The sequence below is a fragment of the Equus asinus genome, chromosome 8, assembly GCF_041296235.1.
Source record: "Equus asinus isolate D_3611 breed Donkey chromosome 8, EquAss-T2T_v2, whole genome shotgun sequence".
Lineage (NCBI taxonomy): Eukaryota > Metazoa > Chordata > Mammalia > Perissodactyla > Equidae > Equus > Equus asinus.
Genome location: NC_091797.1, coordinates 1,355,325 through 1,374,161, shown reverse-complemented (window position 1 = coordinate 1,374,161; position 18,837 = coordinate 1,355,325). Strand labels below are relative to the sequence as shown.

Here is an 18,837-nt window from a genome sequence, read left to right as displayed (position 1 = left end):
AAAGAAACACATGGTGACAAAGGAGTGGGGGGAAGTGACTATGGCATCTGAAACAAAAACTCCTCCTCACAGAAGGCTGGAGTCAGAAAGCCTGCCTGTCACACTAACTATGAAAGATGCTGGGCCATGTAGACGTCTAACTTATGTGCAAAATAAAACGTGCCACAGAACTGTGTTACTGTGAGTTCTCCAGAGAAACAGAACCAACAGGGTGTGTGAATAGAGAGAGATTTATTTCAAGGAATTGGCTAAACGTTATCGTTGAGTTGGCAAGTCCAAAATCTGTGGGACAGGTGGGCATGCCGGAGACTCAAGGAAGAGCTGATGCTGCAGTTTGTGTCCCAAGGCCATCTGCTGAAAGAATTTCTTCTTCTGAAAGGTCAGTCTTTTTTTTTAGGACCTTTAACTGACTGGATGAGGCCCATTCACATTATGCAGAGTCATCTATTTGCCCAAAGCCTATGGATTTAAGTGTTAATCTTAAGTAAAACATACCTTCACAGTGACATCCAGATATGTTTGACCAAATATCTGGTACCGTGACCTAGCCCAGATGACACAAAACATTAAGGATTGCAAGGACATAGAGAATCAGTTACTCTCATGCACTGACGGTGAGTGTATGAACTCTTCAACAATTTTGGAAAATAATTTGACCATTCTATCAAGAACTTCAAAGTGTTTATAGTCATTTTTACCAAATAATTACATTTCTGCATTATAGAAATAAATCTAACTGCAGACACAAAGAGCATAAACCATGAAGGAAAACATCGATAAATGTGATATATTAAAATTAAAAATTTGTCAATTTAAAAATAAACAAAGTTAAAAACAGGCTATCAACCAAGAAAGATATTTGAAACACATGCGGCAGGTAAAGGATTCGTAGCCAAAATCCATGAGCTCCTACAATCAATGAGATAAAGACTTAAAACCCAACTGAAGAACAGCAAAGGTTAATAGGGTGGTTCTTGGAAGAAGACATCTGAATGGCTGATAATCATGTGGAAAGATTTCAGCCTGTTTCAGCAAACTGTTGTTTGCAGTATTGTTTATAAATGCAAAAAGCACAAAAAGTTAAATATCCACCAGCAGAAAAATCAATAAATCAAAGAAATATCCATTAGTAGAGAATAGAATACTGAATGGCAGTTTAAATAACCAAACTAGATTTACACTTATCAGCATGGATTTATCATGAAAACATGTTAGGTGAAAAAAAGCAAGTTACAAAATTTTATATATATACATATATATATTATAACTTTCTTTATGCCACATTTAGATACATTTTGTTGAGAAAGTCAACTATAAGTTTAAGAAATCATTAACAGTATACTATACATATGGATGCAGTAAAATTAGTTTTTAAAACGTGGAGTAAAAGGACACCCACCAACCCTAAAAATGTTGTTTTCCTCTACAAAGATTGTGAGGGAAACAGGAGGCTGTGTGTGTGTGCACACGCACCTGTGCATGTGCAAAAAGAAGAGAGAGGGAGGGGACACAAGGGCTTTATGTGGATGTGTAATGTTTTTTTCTTTCTTAAAATGAAAGAAAGTTAAGCAAATATGGCAAAATAAAATGTTGAGAATGTACAACTCCGGGAGTGAACTCTGAAGCAAACTGTGGGCTCTGGGTGATGATGACGCATCAATCGTAACAAACGTCGCACCTGGCGGGGTGTTGGCCGTGGGTGCTGTGAGTGTGTGGGGGCAGAGGGTACATGGAACTCTCTGTACTTGCGTCTCAATTTTTCTGTAAACCTAAAACTTCTCCAAAAAGTAAAGTTTATTGATTAAAAAAATATGTCAAGTCTAGGTGGGGGTTACATTTTAAAAGCTGTTCTTTGTGTATTAATGAATGTTTGAAAATGTTGATAATGATAAAATATAGTTTAACAGTTCTAGGTCATTTCAAAACTTCTATTTCACCTGCATGTATTACTGTTATATTAAATATAAATATATATAAACTTGAAAACGAAAATTTTCTTCTCAAAAAGCTGAGGATGAACTCAGTGTTATTTCTTGAGGATAGGGCATGTTAGATGATGTATGCACATATATTTATCATTTATATACGCATACGCATATTTTGATTTCAGAAACATACTTTCTATTTCAATTTAAAATATTGAAGTTTAAAGTTTTTAGGCCAAGAATGAAGGGTGTACATGTCAAGTCTTTGCTTTGTAATCTTTGTAAGAAAAACATATGATTTCTTAAACTTTTCGTTGACTTTCTTACTCTACAGACTTTGTAGAGTTCCGCAGTTTCTCCCCAAACTTGAGTCACCATTTCTTTCTTGCTGAGGAAGTGCCTCAGGATAAAGTTAAAATTACATCTAATTGTTAGAAAAAGCAATTTTTTTTTTTGGTTCATGCCAGAAAAGTCACTCAGCTGTTGGCCAGGAAGGCTTGGGGACACTCCAGCTGAGGAGCTCTCACACTTGGCTGCACGTTAGAATCGTCTGAGAGTCTTTAAAGATCCTAATGTCCAGGCACACCTCCTGCCAGTTAAATCAGAATCTCTAGGGTGGGCCCAGGCATCAGGTTTTTTTTTTTTAACTTCCTAGTTATGCAACCAAAAAATCTCTTGATATTACGACAGTTCAAAACCATACTGTTTTTCTTTCCTCTTGAAGATAGATTCATCCCAGGAGATGTTATGGCTAGATCCCCATGGCAGCCATGCTGCGGCCTGGAACTGGCATGGTCTTCACAGCTTTGAGCCTCCTGTGAGGATTCCCGGGTCACGCGTGGGAACCATTATTTTGTCAGATATGTCTTACGGATACTGCTTGAGTTATGTATTCTTTTTGTTGCTAATGGTAACAGCACCAACTGTTTCAAGCTTTGGCCAAAAATAATATTACAAAAATAGATTATTTTGGAAAAACTCAAATACATACCTACAGGGGCTTTTAAGAATGATTAGTTCCTAGATACAACTGAAAAAATGCAGTTAAAAAACCTCATTTGCTTACATATTTGGATGATATTTATGATATTACTTATACACATCATATTCAAATTTTTCATTGATTTCATCATTTCTTGGACATCAGGCTTTAGATTTTCTATCACTGATTCATATTTTTCTTTCATTAATGAGACAAAACCTGCAGAGGGGGCGATGAGGATGCTTCACGAGGCAAACCATCCCTGGTGCGTAACGTGTTCCGAGGAAGCCTCGTCACTACTGTTGGACATGACAACTCAGTTTCAGGAACTGCCGAGAGACTGGACTCTGATTCAGGGTTTCCAGCTCAGGTTGTAGAGCTCCAGGCCCCTCAGTCTGTACACAGGTGTCAGGATGTGCACTGAAGTATGAAACCTCACCTGCGGGGTAGTGAGGTGCTTTAGATATGACCTGTCATTTGAGAAACTGACCTTGTAACCAATCACCACAAATTTAAAGGGCATGAAAGGTGGGCCAGATTATGTGCTGTGGTGGAACATGCAACTACTGAGGGAGTGTAAACTAAGCGATGCTGTAAAGCTAGCCTGTCATCATTCTCTATTTATTTGTTTAATAAAATTATCTCTGTTGAGCACTACTTCACACCATACTTTGTATCCTCAGATGATCTGAGTTGCACCGTTACTGCCCTTCTTTGGAAGAAGGCATGGGATCTCCTTGGCTTCAGCTAAGAGGAAATTTGATGCGGGTAATGAAAAATCTTTGTACCTATTTGTGTGTCGGCATGAATTTATTTCACAAATTGATTAGCTGCTATCCAGAAAAACAGAGTTCAGAAAACAGGGATGTGTGAGGAAAAAGCACAGGGTTCTACCACAACTGTTTTACATATTTACAGACTCTGCCCTTTGTTAAGACTCTTCTCTTCTCATATGCATCACAATCATGTTATAATTTTTTACTTCTACTTACTGTCAACCTTGTAAAAGAAGTGTTCTACCATAGTGTTTTCATGAACAATTCACCTTCAAAAATTAATGTATTGATTTTGTAAAAATGATATATGACCATTATAAAAAGAAATGTAAGCAATTCAGAAAAGTAAAAAAAAATCTCAGTCTTAACAATCTATCTCCCTAAAATTACCACCATAAACGTTTGAGGAATGTCACTCAGGAGCTCTCTTCATGCATAAAACAATAGAAAGATAAATTTTATAATCTTTGAAAAATTGGATCATCCTATTCATGCTCTTTTCAAATTAAAAGTTTTCAATTGATTTATTTTTCTTATTAATTTTATTGAAGAATGTTTTATTATAATAAATACATTGATTAGGTGTGCAACTTAACAAAAGTTGCATACATTCATGAAACCACCATTTAAAAAAGATACAGCAATTTCATCACCTCCAAAAGATTCCTCAGGTCCCTTTGCATTCCATGCCTCCCTCTGCCCCCTCCCCAGGGAACCACTGATCTGTTTTTTGTCACTACAGATTCTTTGCATTTTATATAAAAAGAATCACAGAGCAAATACAGTCTGTGTCACTCATAAAGAGGTTTTCTGAATACAGTGATGCATAAATATCAATTAGATCAATCGTGGTAGTGTTTGTAAAGATTTTCTAAGTATTTCCTGATTTTTTAGTCTAGTTTCTCTATAAATTGTTCAGACAGGGCTGTAAGATTCTCCTTTTATAATTGTGGAACTATTTATCCCTCTAATTCTATCAGCTTTTGCTTCATGCATTTTGAGGCTCTGTTATTAGGCACATATGCCTTTATGATTGTTATGTTTTCTCAGTGAATGGAATGCTCTCTTATGATAAAACGCTCCTCTTTACTAGTACTCTTTGTCTTGAAGTCTGTTTTTGAATTTCTCTCGGGTGTCATTTCCCCTCAGTCTCTTGGATTTCCTTTAGTATTTCTAGTAGTACAGATCTGGAGGCAAGCAGATCCCTTAGAGTTTTTGTCTGTCTTAAAATCTGAAGATATCTTTATTTTACCACCATTCTTGATAGATATTTTTTGCTAGATCTAGAATTCTGGATCAACAGTTTGTTTTCTTTTCACACATTAAGGATATTGTTTACTGTTTTCTAACCTCCGTGGTTTCTGATGAGAAGCATGTGGCCACGTGGGTCATCATTCTCCTGTCTGTCATGTGTCATTTTTCTCTGGCCATTTCCACTATATTTTTTTATCTTTGGTTTTCAGTAGTTTGACCATGATGTACTTTACGGTTTTCTTCTAACTAATCTTGTTTGGAGTTTACTGAGCTTCTTGAATATGTAAATTTATGGTTTTCACCAATTTTTTCAATGCTACCAGGCATTATTTCTATGAATGTTTTTGCCCAGCCTCATTCTCCACCTGCTGTCCTTCTGGGACTCTGACTACCCATGCATGGGCCTTTTGAAATTGTCCCACAGACCCCAAGGCTCTGTTCTCACTTAAGAGAATCTCTCTCACTCTGTTTCCTCTTCCCCCGCCTCCTCCCCCTCCTCCTGCTCTTCTTGTAATTGAATGATTCTTTTTGATCCATCTTCAACTTCACTGACTCTTTCTTCTGTTACTTCCGCTCTGCCATTAAGCATCAAGTACATTTTAAGTTTCAGATATTTTATTTTTCGGTTTTGAAATTCTCATTTATATCCTTTTTACACTGTATAATTTCCCACATTTTCACTTATGAGAATATGTGCCTTGATCTCACTGAGTAGAATTATAATAGCTGTTTTGCAGTCCTTTCTGAGAATCTCAACATCTGGGTCATCTCAGAGTTGGTGTTTCTTGAGTGTCTTTTTCCTTGGAACGGGGTCATACTTTCTCGACTCTTTCTTTGTTGAATAATTCTGGACTGTATCATGGATGCTGTGGTATCATGTTGTGTAGACTTTAGATTCTGTCATATTGCCTCAAAGAGCGTTGAAGTCTTTGTCTTAGTAGACAACTGACTTGGTCAGACTTGAATTACACACTTTCCTGTCTGCAGTGGTTGATGACTCTGCTCAGTCCGCCCTGAGTGGCAGCTGCTTTCTGTCTGTCCCCTGAGTGTGCAGTTCAGAGGTCAGCTGGAGCCGCAGGCTGAGTTTAAGTAGGATTTTGGGCTTACTTCTCTGCCTCTCCACTTTCTTGCTTTCCTTCTCACCCTCCAGCAAACTCGGTGGCTCTGAGGCTTCTTCCTCTGGGGTAAGAAAGATGAGGAATGTTTCTGTAGGAGTTTTGCCATTTTTCTAGTCACTCAAGTTTGATTGCCCAATCACTGTTGAGTCTGCCTTTTTTATTACATCTTTTACCTTCTGTTTCACAAGTACAAATTCTCACTGTTTTGGTTTTTTTATCTGCTATCTTTCGTAGGGATGCATTTCACCTTGTGAGTTGTAATTTCTGCCGTAGGTTGTACGAGGAAACTTAGAGAGTGATTTGCGTTTGCCTCTGGAGCAGACTTACAGATTTCCACTGGCCCCAGAGTTCTCAAGCAATTTTTCAGAAAGTGGTTTCTATACCACATGGGTTGCTTTAGTTCAGACTACACAGGCGTGTGTCACAGGTCTGCTCTTCATATTCCTCACAGAAATATTTTCTACCCACAGCTCTGGGAAGTTGGCAAGCCGTTTAGATGCTCTCCCAGGTGTAGTGGGTACAGGTTGTCTCGTGTCTGTCTCACCAACAGAGAGCCCTTCCTGACTCTGGGCTGTTTGTCAGCAGTTCAGCTCCAGCTCCCAGGGACCTTCCTAGGGCCAGGGTTAATGTCCATCCCAGGTCTTCTGTTAAGCCTTCAGATTCGCCTCACTGTTGCCACTCTGACTTTTATCCAGCTCAGCTACGGATTTATTTTGTGGTTGTGCTGTTTCTTAGCGGTTAAAATAGGAGAGGGCGTTTCACTCAGCATCCTACGCTGCCACGTTGATGAGAAGTCTCTTTTATATTCTTCTCCCAAATGCAGTCAACTGATGAAGTCTGGCTTTTATTACCCCTTTGTCACCTTTCTTGTAGCGAATATTTCTTTTTATTCCTACTCTGTTCTCTAGTTCCCAGCCCAAGCTCTTGTCCTATCACACTAGATTAGTGCATTCACTTCTAATTCCTCTCTCTACGGCCATTGTGTCTCTACTCCAGTCCATCTTAGACGCTGCTGTCATAACATCTGTCATGAAAATCAGCTTTGATCATGTCACCGCTCTCCACACAAGTCTTCAGTGGCTTTTCAATGCCAAGTCCAAACTCTTGCCAGCATAACAGGATTCGAACATCTTTTTAAATCTCTGTCGCTACTCTTAGCATACACTTGGGGGTTAGGGTGAAGTTTCTCATCTCCCTAGTTAGGCAACTTCCCCTCATCACCATTTTACCTTTGTTCAGACTACACCCCAAATGTGGAAAAATGTGGAGTGCCTTGCCCAATCAGCATGCTCTTCCAAATAATATTCTTTCTTTTGGGCAAAGTTGAAGGCTCTCTCCACACATGGGTCCTTTTCTGTGGTTGTCGTCTGTGTAATTCTAGTTCCAACAGCTGCCTCTGCAAATCTGCTGGTATTTCTCCTGGTTTCTCTCTCTCTCTCTTTCTCCTTGTACGTAAGTTCCTTGAAGGCCAAAAAGGAGGTAAGAAACTTTATTGTATGAGGAAAATTTTGTTTTTAAAGTTTACTTTTCATAGTTAAAGTGCCTTGCACATAAAGTATTTTTTGATCTAGGAAATGAGAAGGTACATTTTGATGTGAGAAAAGGGTATAAAAAGGGACAGGAAGTACAATCATGATTGTCACTAAAGTCAAGAGGAAACTTGAGACACTGTTTGGAGAATAAAATCTTCTGAAACCCCAGCTCTCCGTGTTCGCATACTTGATCACCTGCTGTGCTGGGGACAGGCCTCAGGAGCCCGCAAAGGCATTTTCATTTAAAACACAACAAACACCAAAAATACAGGAAAATGTTATGTAACTGATATTTTTAAGAACGATAAATTATAATTTGTTTTAAATAGCCATTGGCTTTGCTGTCATTATTTTCAACTTTTCTTACACAAAAGACAAACAAATAAAAAAAATCTATTATTGCAAGTGCATTATTTAGATAACACAGTGATAAATTTTATCCATCAGTTTCTAATTCTTGATAAAACACAAAGACTTTCTTGCTTTGCTGCAGACCATGTCAAAAATAGCCCAGATTTTGGCTGACCACAAGCTTAGCATCAGCACCCAGAATGATACGGCAAAATAAAAAACTAGACAGCATTGAAGAATTCATGCTTCGATCTGGGCCACCGCCTCATGCCCCCTCACTAAGGATGGTGACCTGTTGGATGCAGAATGGTCACTGACAAATTCCAGAGTCTTGAGGAGGAAAGAAAGTTTGATAAATGTGTTGCTAATTTTCTCATGTGAGAAATGGTGAGAGGAATTTAGAGAGAATTGATTAATTTTCTTGTTTGTAGAAGAGGAAATAAAATGCCAATGTGTTGCTCAAAGATGCAAACTAAGGACCACTGTGGGGTTGCTGCAGAGAGGCAGACTTCAGCTGGGATGACAGCTGTGGCAGACATTGTGATGTTTTCCACACACTCAGCTCCTCCCCTGTGTCTCCTGGTCCTCTTGAAGTTACACAGTGCCTGTGTCTTCTTCTGGCCAATGAAATGCGAGGAGAAGAGTCGGCTGTGACTTCCAGGCTGAGGGAGTAAACGCCCATGATTCTCCAGTCCCCCCCGTGCCCATCAAAGAAGTGTTCCATCATGTCACCAGCCAGGAAGTCGTGCAGGCTTGTCAGCTTGTGTCCAAGAGAAAGCACGTGAGCAGACTCCTAAAACCACTGCCGTCCCATCCTTTCTCTCTAATGAAGGACTTGCGGCAATGTACATGCTGTTCTTTTAAGCCACTAAGACTTGTGAACTTGTAGATTAGTATAAATTGCGTTTCTCAACTATTTTTCACCAAGGAGACTTTTAAGGTATTTTTTTCCTGATCACTCTGCACCCTCCACCCCCAACAGTGAAGTTTTAATACCACAGGTACACTGTAGAATGTTTATGCACATATATTTATACAGAAGAGTCAGATCTTTTTGGCTCTCCCTGAAGAATTAATTTCCCCCATGTTGGGCACAATAGTGTCCCCACTGCGTACGCAAGATAGAACCTATACCTTGCATGGTTTAGCATAGGACTGGACTGCCTTCGAGATGAGTTCCCCATAACAGGAAAAGCTCACTCAGAGGCCAGAAGGACATCTGTCAAAGATGCTTAAATAGATGCTTTCTAGTGCAGGAGACTGAACTCGGCAAATTGGGTTCTTTGTAGCTCTTATATTATGGGACTTCTTCCTTGTTCCTGGAAAATTTTCCTCTGACTTCTCTCATTGTAAGCCACATAATTCTTGATATTTCTACTTTTTACATCTTCTCCTTCTTTCTGTGCTTCTCAATTGTGAGTCTTTTTTGAGGCTTGGTCTCCTGTGGTCTGTTTTTCCCTGTCCATGTGCATGATTAATTCAGTCTCAAGGTTTGCTTTTAACTCTGTTTATATAAATCCCAAATTTATTACTCCAGCACTGACCTCTCATTTGGACTCCAAGTCCATATCTCTGCTTGAGTAAGATGCCTCTGCTTAGGGGTCCTGTTATCATTGCACAATGGCCCTGTTTAGAGGAGCTCAGCTTTCCCTCCCAACTCTCTGGAACTCACTCGAGCCACCGTCCTTGTGGTCTGGCGTCAGTGTGGTGTTACGAGCCCAGGAACACATTCCACTGGCCGAAAGTATTTTCAAAAGGGTTGAAATTACTTTCTTTTGGTCATTAAACATAATAAAACAATATGTTGTCCACATAAATCCTTCTTAAAATCCTGTTTTCCTCTCCCATTTCCTTTGCCTCCACCTCATGCAGCAACTCCCAATTATTTCTTTTCGCAAAAGGCCGCTACTCCTTCAGGAAATCTAGGTCACTCTCCAATCTCTGCTGTCTTAATTCTGCATCACAGAGTCTAAATCGCTCTTTAGAAATAAAATATCCCTCCCTGGAAGGCGTGGAAGAGCGAGAGCCTGAGCATTCAGAGCCAAAGATCTCTTAGTCAACTAGGAGCAGGGGAAAGCTGGACACCCGTGTATGTAAATTTTGCCATTTAACATCACCTGTTTCTGTCACCTGTTGTTGACAGATCTCAGCCCTGAAATCTAAAAGTCTTTTTAAACTCTACTTTTGATCAGGCTCCTGGTGGACATCTGTAGGGGTGTCTGCCCAGCAGCACACAAGGAATCCCATACTTGTCTCCCTCCATCACACGGAGGGACTCTTGGCCATTTTATGTGACATCATCATACAGGCCCTGGTCACAGACAACAAGACCCAAACTCAGACTGGATCAACCAGAAGCTGCTTCCAGGGAGTTTCTGAAATAGGACTGAGAGCTGTCTCTCTCACCAGCTGGATCTATAACTTGTAAGCTCAAAAACTGCTTGCGCTGCCAGGTGTCAGGTGGAAATGATGCTCAGAGTAGGGCCATCCCTCTTCTGCCCTCCACGCCTCTACTAGAAAAGCTCGAATGGGACCCCCACATTTGCTGAGTGTGATATTGTGATCTATAATACGAAATATGTATTTGGTCTTCATCCCCATTTCTGGCACAGACCTCCTAAAACCCTTGGAGAATTTCCTAAGTGATAAGAGTCACAAGGGTGTCTTGATGCTCATGACAAATCCTTTCAACCACATCTGAGTTTATGTGAGTGAGGTGACTTTTGGAAAGCACCTAAGGATGGGGCTGGTCACCAGAGGAATGAACCATACGATTGGAGAGTTGGAACTTTCAGTCCCACCCCCCTGACCTCCAGGGAGGGGAGAGGGGCTGGCTGGAGGTTGAATCATAGCCATTGGTCAACGATTTAATCAATCATGCCTGTGTGATGAAGCCTCCACAAAAACCCTAAAGAACAGGATTTGGAAAGCTTCCAGGTTGGTGAGCATATGGAGGTGCTGGGCAAGTGGTTCCTGGAGAGAGCACGGAAGCTCTCTGATTTTTCCCCACACCTTCCCCTACGCCTCTCTTCTATCTGGCTGTTCCTGAGTTATATCCTTTTATAATAAACTGGTAATCTAGTAAGTAAAATGTTTCTGAGTTCTGTGAGCTGCTCTAGCAAATTAAGTGAACCAAAAGAGGGGGGTTGTTGGAACTTCCAATCTATAGCTGGTTTGTCAGAAGCACAGGTGACAACCTGGACTTGCAACCAGCATCTGAAGTGGGTGGGGACTTGCAGGACTGAGCCCTGAACCTGTGGGATCTGATGCTCTCTCCAGGTAGACAGTGTCAAGATTGAGTTGAATTATAGTACACTCTGCTTGTAGCGGAGAATTTTTGAGTGGTTCGGGGCAAAGCCCCACACTGAAACAGGTGCAGAATCACAGGGTGAGGCTGCCTCTCCACGGCTTTATGCCCCATTTGGAGAATTTAGGTGTGAACCCAGGGACTCAGTGCAGACCCATCTCGCTGTAGTGTCCATGCCTCTAGTGGCAGGGGTCAAGTAGAAGCCTTATTGGCTCTCCTTTAAGACCCTTTTCTTACTCTCCTAATACTTACAGCTTTGATGGGAGCATCACGAAAAATCATACGTGGTCCACAATCCTGTTTATGTCAACTACCAGGAAAGCTCCATGGCTTCGTGCATCCCTTATCTGACTCCATCTCCTTCCTGCCCTCGACATCTAAACCTCTCATGATGCCCTCTGGAGCTCTTGGTCAGTCAACAAGGAAATCTACCTCCCCACCCTGTTTCCTGAGTGTTCCCTTAGTCTGGTTCTAACTGACACCTGCTTTTCCCCTGAGGACACGTTTTCTTCCCAACCCCTCATGCCCCTGGTCTGGGAGGGAGAATAGACAGCCTTCTTGCTCCTCATTGCCACTTCTTGACCCTCGCCTCTCTTTCCTGGAAACCTCCAGCACTGTTTCCCATCATATCTCCTCCCCAGTCCTCACTTCAGTCGTTTACCGGCCTCTGGGTCACTCTCCTCCTTTCTTAGACTGCAGCTCCTGGACCACTGTCACTCTCCAGAACACACACCCATCACACACCTTGATGCTCAAAGTCCCTATTACCTGGCCTTTCAGGAACCTGACCTCTCCTCCATTCATAAAATGACTTTTTTAAGTCTTAGTTTCCTCTTGTCGGTCAAAGAGATAAAATGATGACTTCCTCTTAAGTATTGTAAGAATTATTAAGTGATGTTGAAAAAGCACACTGCATAGAGGCTGCCTGAAGTTGAATCTGAATGGCCTAAAATAGTCATTCTCAATGGTCCCTAGTCAGCTTGGAAACTGTCTTAAATGCAGTGTCAAGCAGAAGCCCCAAATGGGCAAAAGTGGAGCTGTTTGTTGAAATGGGGGAGGGTGGTGAGAACGGGGGTTTCTGTGGAGGACAAGAAGCTGAGCCTGGAGGCCCCAGCAGAATTTCTAGGTCTCAGCCCAGAACAGTTTGAAAACCTCTGAACTACGAGCCATTTTATCCTTGACCTCCTCTACGTGTGACCTATGTATCAATTGGAATCATTTACCTAAAAAATATCCTTTAGTGCCTCAAAAACAGTTTTTCACAAGAGGAAAGCTTAACATGTATTTTTTGGCTGTCACCAGTAATAAATAAAAGCTGGTCATACGATAGATTTTTGGTATTTTTGGAAAACTTTTCTAGATTGTAATATACTTAGTTTTTCCTTCTATAGACCTTGAAACAATCAATCTTTAGAGACAGTGTTGAGAAAATGCTTGTCTTTTTGAATGATTACACTTCCTTTCGCTGGACATTTTATATATATTGTGATTTGCTTTCTCGTCTTGCCTGGTAAAATTTGTACTAGCTCTTCTTAGCCTAATTTTTTTTCTGACCCAACTATTTTAATATCTCCTCACTCGGATTATGATGTTTTATCCTGATAGCTTTAAAGGCACAAATTTTACCGTGAACACTTTCAAAACCTTTTGGCAACAGAAACAGAAGTGGATTAAAACGAACACGATCTAAGTAATAACGTGTAACTAACTGCAGACCAACCAGAACTCAATTCTGTTAGATACTTACATTTTAAACTATTTATTAACATTTAAACTTCCAGCAGATGAAAATATTGCTTCAATTCTTCTTGTCCAGCCTTCTGGGAGGGGGCCCTCACGGAGTCAATGGTGCATCCTGAGGAATTCCAGAAATCTTGGCATCCTTGTCAAGGGGCCACACCTCAGCCCACAAAGATCTTCCGACAAGAGAAGAGAATGGGGACAGGTTAGACTCATGGCTCCCTTCCGTGTGACAGGTATCAAGTTAGTTTATTTAGAATATTTGAAAAACAGGTTCTGGTTTTATAATGTCTAACGTTCATTTCAACAGAAAGGGCAAATGTTAACTTCTAAAACAAAGTGCCAATAAACAGCACCCAAACTCTGCTGTTCTGTTAGTAGGTCATCGAGAAACTGAGAGCTGACGATTTGCTGCTTACATCCAGGACGCTGGAACACAAATGAGCGGTCTTCTACAATAATTTTATAGGAATCTATCTTTTGACAGATTTATTTCAAATGGTTCATTCAGAAGATTACATAACAAATAGCATTAATGTGATCCACAAGTGCCTTGTAACCTCTGCTCTAAGCACATTCCCGTCTCAAAAAACTCTCCCAGCAAAACAGAAAAAAGAATTATGGAGTTTTAAAGAAAGATTGGCATGGAGTTTTGAATTTTAAGTACAGAAGAAAAAAAAATTGTTTCACAAATAGAAATAGGCATCTAGAAGAAAATTTCCACGTCTGAAAACAGATGAGACTATAAAAACTGACATTAGTAATGGGTTGTAACTAAGCAACGTAGTATGGTCTGGTAAAAATAATGAACTTAATCCTTCCGCAAATAAAAGAAAGAAAAAATATTTTGCTTTAAATGGGAAGGCAGGGGAGAAAACTTGACCTTTTGTATTTATCTGAGTAAGTGTCTATCTGGCACATTTCCAGAAAGACTTTGGATGGAAGAAAATAGCTGCAAAGCAGCCCGTGTTTAAACACCACGGTTGTGACACGCACTGACACACGCCAGGCCGTTCAGCCTGTCGCTCTCCCAGCTGAGGAAAGCATCAGAGACCTAGAGGGACAGTGGCGGGTCCCTCGGAATACACAATTTTCTGTCTTTTGTCACTATGTCACACATTGTATTTCTTTAAAAATTCTGCTTTTATATTTTATGCAAACTTCTTATGGATCTGGGCATGTGACAAGCAGTCTAAAAAACAAAAAAAATTAAAACAAAGATAGTGGTGAAGTTTTAAAATATATCCCTGACTCGGTCCTAGCAGGTGACAGGAGATATGTCAGTGTGGGCAGCATCCCGGTGCCGCTGTTGGCAGGACGGGCGAGGTGAAGGCGCCAGCCTTTCACGTTTTCCATCTGTCTGAAATCAGAGCTGGACTTGTGCAGTTTACTTCCATCTCAATATTTCTACCACCATCAACGGGTAAACGGGAGAGACAATAGGTCAGAGATTGCAAAAGAAATTGCAGCATGAAAAAGTGCTTGGCTATTTTGCCCAGTGTTTTGCCCAAATATTCTAAGAAAGACTGTCTGACCCAGAGCAGCTAACTCTGCCGCTGACCGTCAGAGGACAGGAGGGTCTGCTCTGGGAATGACGCCGAGCACCCTACAGCCTTCTCAGACTCGGTCGTTCCATACTCAGTCTCCCGCACAGAATGCTGTGCACACCTGGCTCAACTTCGCTTCCGCACTTCGACCGAGGAAATCCTGAGTCACCCGTCTATGACCAGGGGCCTCAGTTACACAGACCACTTGCAGTCACTGCTGTGGTCAGGGCTGTGCTGACCGCGAGGGAAAGAATGAGCTCAGACTGACTAGGCGTTTGCTGTCTCCTGTTTCTGAAAACTGCAGATCACGCGGCCCCAGGCCAGACCCAGATCTCAAATGATGTTATCAGCAACCTCTTCTTTTGCATCTTTTGGTTCTGCTTTCCTGTGTTTCTTTCTTAATCAGACAGGTTTCTCCCAAGCGCTAGCAGAGTGACCAGCAGATCCAGGCTTCCGTCCTAGTGGTGCAGCAAACTCCGCAGAAAGAGGTCTTCTCTTTCCAAAAAATTACAGTAATGTTCTTAGCTCTCACTCATTAGATGGATTTGTGTTCCCTGCCCATTTTGAACCAGTCATCATGGTCAGAGGGTGAAGCGCTGATCAGCCAGGCTTGTGTCATACTCCCAGCCCCAGAGAGGGGCTTGGAGGGGGTGGAGAAGGGTGGGGTTTGGAATCAGGTCAGATCCACACAACAGCAGGTGGAGAGGGTGAGAGGGGATGGTTTACCAATGGAAAAATACCTCCACAGCAGTGCAACCTGGCCACCCCCAATACTGCCCACACTCCACTGTTAAGATAAAAAAGGGTTTCTGGACTCTTAAGGGAAAAGAATCATATTTGACTGGTTAAATGAGAATTCTCAAGACGTCCCATAGTTGTGGTCTTTACACCTTTAAATGATAATTCCATCCTACAAATACCTGATATACAAGTTCCTGGGAATCACACATGCACAAATTGGTACTGTTGGCATAAGCCCTGTCAATTAAGGGTTAGTCTCCACTCTTCATATATTTTAAATCCTTATAAAGAAAAGTTAGCAAGCCACACAACTGGTGTAACCAGACCAACGGTTCCATAGAATTAATGCCAGCTAGTTGTTACTCTTTTCACACGGGCTGAGAGAAGAGTCAGAGGCCGGGACAGTCTGGGTCCAACGAGGACAGTCACCACACGTTAAGCTGAACGGTGAAAGTTTATTGTGAAGAATTATTAGTTATGACAGGGGATTAGAGTCCAGGGGTCGGGCAGGAAGAACTGAGGAATGCGGGAACCGCAGGATGAGGGGCAGTCAGCACCCGGGCTGAGGTATATTTCAGAGGCAGGACTGAATTTCAGACCAGTTTTATGTCGTTGTAGTTTTCTCAACAACCCAAGGGAAGTTACTCATGCTTTCCCGATAGAGGAATTGATTCTCAAAAGAGTTTAATAACTGTTACTATATATTTACCTCAGTGCATGTAAGGGTTTATTATTACACTTTTAAGAATGTCTCCTAAACTTCTAAGAAATGTTTTTTTTTTTTAAGTATAACCTGTAAGCATATCTTAGCACACAACTTGATGCATTTTCATAAACTGAACCTGCTTATGTAACTGGTCCTCAGGGTTTCATAAACAATTCAGGTGCCAGAAACTCTTGAGAATATGGAGAAAGTTGAGGCTTCTTGCTCCTGAATGTGCTCAAACACAAAACGTTTAGCTTGAAGTTTCAAAGTTCTCCCAGAATCCGAGGTGAGAATCCGACATGGAAAACATGTGGGTTTTCCCTCCCTGTGTGAGCAGAGAGGCTGCTCACTGTGCCTCAGCTTCTCAGCCCAAAGAACAGGGACAGCTGATAACGAAGGACCGGTCCCATGGATCTTTGGAATCACTAAATGATTTTGTGTGTTTTATGTTTTATTTTTATTTTATTTATTTATTTTTGAGGAAGATTAGCCCTAAGATAATTTCTGATGCCGATCCTACTCTTTTTGCTGAGGAAGACTGGCCCTGAGCTAACATCGTGCCCATCTTCCTCTTCTTTATATGTGGGACGCCTACCACAGCATGGTGTGCCAAGCGGTGCCATGTCCACACCCAGGATCAGAACTGGCGAACCCCAGGCGGCAGAAGCGGAACGTGTGAACTTAAGTGCTGTGCCACCGGGCCAGCCCTGTGTGTTTTACACTTGAACTGGCAATATATATTCAATGATAAAGTGGTACTAGTTATATTGCCTTGATTAAAAATAGTAGTGGATTTTTTTGCTGTTTTTTCATAATAAATATATCAATACATTTTTAGATGAACACAAATTTCTCTTGGAAGATAGTTGAGGAAATACTTTTTCTATACTGGATTTTTGCCTCTTTTTCAAATCCAGTTTAAACAACAATTTATTAATCATCATACTTCTTGAAAGAAGCTAATAACAAGTAGGAATAGTGATGTTTTTGAGACTACATTTATATTTAAGTTCTTCAACTATTTGGACCCAGTTGGACATTTCCAATTCAATTAATTTTCAATTCATTAATCGTAAACACAGATGCTATTAACTGGAAATTATTACTTTGGCCACCAGGTGGAGCCAGCACTGTGCCAGAAACGCAATGGATCCAGGCATTTCCACGTTTTCCCACCAGCTCTCAACCTAGGAGTTTTGTACTTGCCTCCAATTTCCTCAGGGATTCCAGAACTATTATTATTAATTGAACATGTTCTTGTTAACTGAAAGCTATTTCCACTATTTCCTATAAATAAACACCTATATTTCTTGTGTGACAAACGGATTGTTTTAGGTGACTTTTAGTTGTCTTCCTAATTTAGAAACCTCTCGTACGTGATGAGAACGTTTGGAGAGCTCCATTTGAACTCCGTTACGCCACTTAGGTGGCATTCTTTGGTATTTCATTATTTTTTGATATTCATGATCACGACATCAATACTGATGCTGTGTAGGAGATTTAAAGCATGGGGTAGGGCAGAGGATGGAGAGAAACAGGTGAGACAGAAGACTCTGATGGCATCTGTCAGGAGAGCCCACGAATGTCTGCACAGGGCCAGTTCAAACACCGAGCCTCCTGGTCCAAGGAAGGGCATGTGAGTTCCATCTTATATACATCCTGGCTCCTGGCGCACCTTGCTTTCCCTTCCCGCCTAGTGTACATAACAAGCATCTGTCTTCAAGAAGTTGATTTGTATATTTTTTTGTAAGTTTCAACTTCACTATTTTTCTGTTCACATACTCTGGACAAATCAGCGTTGGTGCCAAATCTGACCGTGAAGTTTCTGGTGAAGGGAAATTGGGGCTGAGGGGACAGGAATCATCCCCAGGGTGGCACCAAGGTTTCATTCACAGGAGGCCAGGGTCTAATTTCAGGAAGGTTGTGTGTGTCGGTGGCCAGGTGGTGACAGAGCTCAGCGACCTTTCAAACTCAGTAACTCTGGGGCCTGGAATTCACACAATTAGCCCAAGCGTGTAGTGTGAGAATGGGATTGACAACACGTGAAAGGCAAGAACGGAGGCTGTAATTGATTTCAGTGATAAGAGGCCGGAGAGGAAGCTGCAGAAGAACAGGAGAAGTCCAGCGTTTGATGTCATGTAAACTTAATGGGCATAGTTTGCAAACAGCATGGTTTCTAGGTTACTGTCAATTACAACTTAAGAATGGGGAATGGTGGCTGTTGCTAGGATGGTATCTAGATTGAGTTGTGCGATGAGTAGGCTAATGGGATATAAAGGTGTTTTGGGGGCACGTTCTGTAAATGTGAAGTTGGCTACAAGCAAGGATGAAAAGGAACAAGGAAGTAGAACTGGTGGCTGAAAACACAGACTCGCACACGGACTCGCAGTGGAACTGTGGGTTCTAACCCTGGACCGTGACTTCCAAGTTGGGTTAAGTCAACCCTATGTTGTTTTCTCCTCTAGATGTGTTTTTTCATCTGGAAAATGGGATAAAAGTGATCCTATTGAAGTGGCTGTTGTTAGGATTAACTGAGACGAGGTGTAACACTGCTCCATTTGTGATTTATGCCCCATAAGCTAATGACAGTAATATGAATAATATTAATACCTCCAGGCGGTCTGTTCCAGGAGATACTCGGACGGCAGTGAACCACCAGGACACCTCAGAGAAGGAGACAGTTTGTCCTAGTTACTTAGGCAAGGAAAGAGCAGGTGCCTCAGGTTTGCCAAAGGTCTAAGTGCCTCTTAGTATGGCAGGAAAAGCATTCCACTCAGGGAATGGAGTCCCTGGGGAGGAGCTAGGAGGACAGCTGCTGCCTCCAGGGCGTGATGTCCTGAGGGCTGGCCGGCGGGTCC

At 41.5% G+C, this 18,837-nt stretch overlaps 2 long non-coding RNA genes across 2 annotated transcripts in view; one reads left to right on the top strand and one right to left on the bottom strand.

Annotated features, from left to right (window-relative positions):
* Positions 1-5,645: 5,645 nt before the first annotated feature.
* On the top strand, positions 5,646-17,290 carry LOC139045806 (uncharacterized). Its single transcript, XR_011504904.1, has 3 exons — positions 5,646-7,534; positions 13,062-13,221; positions 17,098-17,290. It is a non-coding gene; the product is annotated as an uncharacterized lncRNA (long non-coding RNA).
* The window catches only part of LOC123288412 (uncharacterized), a 42,274-nt gene continuing 35,865 nt past the window's right edge, over positions 12,429-18,837 (bottom strand). The window contains exon 3 of the long non-coding RNA XR_011504905.1: positions 12,429-13,161. This is a non-coding gene — a long non-coding RNA (uncharacterized lncRNA). The remainder of the gene's footprint in view (positions 13,162-18,837) is intronic.